The sequence below is a fragment of the Lipotes vexillifer genome, unplaced genomic scaffold (genome assembly GCF_000442215.2).
Source record: "Lipotes vexillifer unplaced genomic scaffold, Lipotes_vexillifer_v1.1 scaffold467, whole genome shotgun sequence".
Classification (NCBI taxonomy): Eukaryota; Metazoa; Chordata; class Mammalia; order Artiodactyla; family Lipotidae; genus Lipotes; species Lipotes vexillifer.
In genome coordinates this window covers 887,724-892,507 of record NW_006788081.1, presented here as the reverse complement: position 1 = coordinate 892,507, position 4,784 = coordinate 887,724, and positions in this window count along the sequence as shown.

Genomic DNA, 4,784 nt, shown 5'->3' with positions numbered 1-4,784 from the left:
GTAGAACATTGTTTAACCTTCATGTGTTTGTGTTTTTCTTCCATTTGCTTCTTGTAATTTTTAGTTTCATACTATTGTGGTTGGAAAAGATACTTAATATGATTTCAGTCTTCTTCAGTTTATTGAGACTTGTTTTGTGGTGTAACATAATCTATCCTGGAGAATGTTCCATGTGCACTTGAAAAAAATGCGTATTATGCCATTTTTGTAGATGAAATGTTCTCTCTATATATATCTACTAACTCAATCTGGTCTACAGTGTCATTTAAGGCTAATGATTCCTTATTGATTTTCTGTCTGATTAGCTATGTATTGATGTATAATTCCATACAATTATTGTATTACTGTAAATATCTCCCTTTTATCTCAATATTTGCTTTATGTATTTAGGTGTTCCTATGTTGAGTGCATAGATATTTAGAAGTGTTAAATTGTCTTGTTGGATTGATCCCTTTATCATTACGTAACGCCCTTCTTTGCCTCTTGTTACAGGTTTTGTTTTAAAGTCTATTTTGTCTGATATAAGTATTGCTGTCTCAGCTTCCTTTTTATTTTTATTTGCATGGAATATCTTTTCATCCCTATATTTTAAGTCTGTATGTCTCTTGAGAGCTGAAGTGAGTCTTTTTTTTTTTTTTTTTTGCGTTACGCGGGCCTCTCACTGTTGTGGCCTCTTCCGTTGCGGACCACAGGCTCCAGATGTGCAGGCTCAGCAGCCATGGCTCACGGGCCCAGCCACTCCGTGGCATGTGGGATCCTCCCGGACCAGGGCACGAACCCGTGTCCCCTGCATCGGCAGGTGGACTCTCAACCACTGCGCCACCAGGGAAGCCCTGAAGTGAGTCTTTTGTAAACAGCATTTTATGGGTCTTATTTTTTTTAATCCATTCTGCACCCTATGTCTTTTGATTGGAGCATTTGGTCCATTTACATTTAAAGTAATTATTAATAGGTTTATTCTTATTGCTATTTTGTTAATTGTTTTCTAGTTGTTTTGCAGTCCTTCTTTGTTTCTTTCTTCTCTTGTTCTCCCTTGTGATTTAATGTTATAGGTTATTGGTTTGTGGTTACCATGAGGTTTATACATAACAACCTATGTATATATCAGTTTATTTTAAGTTGATGGTCCCTTAAGTACAAGTACCTTCTAAAAGAACTACATTTTTACTCCCCCTCACACATTTTATGTATTTTACATTATATTTTATATCTTTTTATTTTGTATATTGCTTAACTAATTATATGTATATGATTTTACCACTTTTGTCTTTTAACCTTCATACTAACTTTGCAGGTGGTTAACGCACTACCCTTACCCTTATATGTTTGCCTTTACCAGTGAGATTTTTTTTTCTTTCATAATTTTCCAATTTCTAATTATGGCCTTTTCTTTTCCATTTAAAGAAGTCCCTTTAACATTTCTTGTAAGCCTGGTTTAGTGGTGAGAATTCCTTTAGCTTTTGCTTGTCTGGGAAACTCTTTATCTTTCCTTCAATTCTGAATGATAACTTTTCTGGGTAGAGTATTCTTGCTTGTAAATGTTTTCCTGTCAGTACTTTGAGTATATCGTGCCTATTCCTTCTGGCTTATAAAATTTCTGTTGAAAATCAGCTAGTAGTCTAATAGAGGTTCCTTTGTATGTTAGTAGCTATTCTTCTCTTGCTGCTTTTAAAATTTTCTTTTTATCTTTAACTTTTGACATTTTAATTATAAGGTGTCTTGGTGTAGGTCTCTTTGGGTTCATCTTGTTTGGGACTTTCTGTGCTTCCTGACTTTGGATATCTATTTCCATCACCAGATTAGGGACGTTTTCAACCATTATTTCTTCAAATAGGTTTTATGTCCCTTTTTCCTCTCTCTTTTCCTTTTGGGACTCCTATAATACATATGTTAATATACTTGATGTTGCCTCAGAAATCCCTTAAAATATCCAATTTTATTTTGGATTCATTTTTTCTTTTTACTGTTCCAATTGAGTGATTTTCACTACCCTATCTTCCAGATTACTGGTCTGTACTTCTGCATCCTCTAGTTTGCTTTTGATTCCTTCTAGTGTGTTTTCATTTCAGTTATTGTATTCTTCAGTTCTGATTAGTTGTTTTTTTATATTTTCTATCTCTTTGTTGAAGTTTTCACTGAGTTTATCCATTCTTGTCCAAGTTTGGTAAGATCTGTATACTATTACTTTGAACTCTTTAGTAAGTTGATTATCTCCATTTCATTTAGTTCTTTTTCTAAGGTTTTGTCTTGTTCTTTCATTTGGAAGGCATTCTTTTGTCTCCTCAACTTGCCTAATTTTCTGTGTTTGTTTCTATGCATTAGGTATATCAGCTACATCTCCCAGTTTTAAAAGAGTAGCCTTGTTTAGGTGTCCTGTGGAGCCTAGTGGCACACTCCCTCCTGGTTTCCAGAGCCAGGTACTCCAGGGGTATGCCTCTTGTGAGCTGTGTGTGTCTCCATGTTTTGGTTAAGCTGTAATTGCTGTGGGAATGCTGGTGGGTAGGGCTGGCCTCTAGCCAGGTTGTCTATAATCCCTGGCTGTGATTGCTGTGGGTGTGCTGGTATGTAGGGCTGGCCCCTGGGGTGGGAGCCACTTTGGAAAGGTGCAGGCAAGCCAGGGCAGCTCTCTGTGTGGGACAGAGCCAGAGCCGCTTTCAGGAACACCAGAGTTGACTGGGCTGGCATGAGTTGGGAGGATTGGATCCTCAGGGGAATGCCAGGGCAGGGTGCATAGCGGTAGGTTGATTGAGAGTGAAAGAAGTGGTGCCTACCAGCCCTGTACCAGCCAGCTACTTAGAAGGAGAGTAAAAAAAAAAAAGTGGTGATTGCCAGTGCTTTCATCCCTGAAGGAATTCCACCGATTCCTGCCCCTCTGGCACATGCCCTAATATTTCTCAATGAATTTCCTTTTTATATGACTCAGGTTTTCAAGCTGTTACCTCTACTTTGGGACTCAGAACAAGTGTGTTTATACAAGAGCCCTCAAGGGTGGAGTCTCATTTTCCAAAGCCCTCCAGCTCTCCTGAACATAGGCCCCACTGGTTTTCAAAGCCAGATGTTATAGGGGCTTGTATTCCCATTGTGGGCCCAGTGGGCTGGGGAGCCAGACATGGGGCCAGGAACCCTCACTCCTCATGGGGGACCTACAGAGTGGTGAAATCCCTTCTGCTTGTGGGTTGCCACACTGGGGGTTTGGGTTCTGACTGGACTATGCCTTTCACACTCCCACCCATCTTGATTGGCCATTTTTAATATCCTTAGTGGTAGAAAATTTGTTCTAGTCTTCCTGTCATTCTCAGAAATAGTTGTTCTATATGTATCTGTAGTTTTGGTATGTTTGTGGGACGAGGTGAGCTCAGGATCCTTCTACTTCACCATGTTGATCTAGACTTAACTACTATAGATTAAGTCTTGAAATCCTGTCATCATTTTTTATAATTTAATTTTTTAAATATCTTTTTTGGAATATAATTGCTTTACAATGGTGTGTTAGTTTCTGCTTTATAACAAAGTGAATCAGCTCTACATATACATGTATCCCCATATCTCTTCCCTCCTGCATCTCCCTCCCACCCTCCCTATCCCACCCCTCTAGGTGCTCACAAAGCACCAAGCTGATCTCCCTGTGCTATGCGGCTGCTTCCCACTAACTATCTGTTTTACATTTGGTAGTATATATAAGTCCATGCCACTCTCCCACTTCATCCCAGCATACCCTTCCCCATCCCCATGTCCTCAAGTCTATTCTCTATGTCTGTGTCTTTATTCCTGTCCTGCCCCTAGGTTCTTCATAACCGTTTTTTTTAAAATTCCATATATATGTGTTAGCATACGGTGTTTGTTTTTCTCTTTCTGACTTACTTTACTCTCTATGACAGATTCTAGGTCCATCCACCTCACAACAAATAACTCAATTTCATTTGTTTCTATGGCTGAGTAATATACCATTGTATAACTGTGGCACATCTTCTTTATCCATTCATCTGTCGTTGGACACTTAGGTTGCTTCCATGTCATGGCTATTGTAAATAGAGCTGCAATGAACATTGTGGTACATGACTCCTTTTGAGTTATGGTTTTCTCAGGGTATATGCCCAGTAGTGGGATTCCTGGGTCTTGTGGTAGTTCTATTTTTAGTTTTTAGTTTTTTTTTTTTTTTTTTTTTTTGCAGTACGCGGGCCTCTCACTGTTGTGGCCTCTCCCGTTGCGGAGCACAGGCTCCGGACATGCAGGCTCAGCAGCCATGGCTCATGAGCCCAGCCGCTCCACGGCATGTGGGATCTTTCCGGACCGGGACACGAACCTGCGTCCCCTGCATCGGCAGGTGGACTCTCAACCACTGCACCACCAGGGAAGCCCTATTTTTAGTTTTTTAATGAACTTCCATACTGTTCTCCATAGGGGCTGTACCAATTTACATTCCCTCCAACAGTGCAAGAGGGTTCCCTCTTGTCCACACCCTCTCCTGCACTTATTGTTTGTAGGTTTTCTGATGATGGCCATTCTGGCTGGTGTGAGGTGATACCTCATTGTAGTTTTGATTTGCATTTCTCTAATGATTAGTAATGTTGAGCATACTTTCATGTGTTTGTTGGCAATCTGTATGTCTTCTTTGGAGGAATGTCTATTTAGATCTTCTGCCCATTTTGGGGTTGGGTTGTTTGTTATTTGGATATTCAGCTTCATGACCTGCTTCTAAATTTTGGAGATTAATCCTTTGTCAGTTGCTTCATTTGCAAATATTTTCTCCCATTTTGAGGGTTGTCTTTTCGTCCTGTTTATGG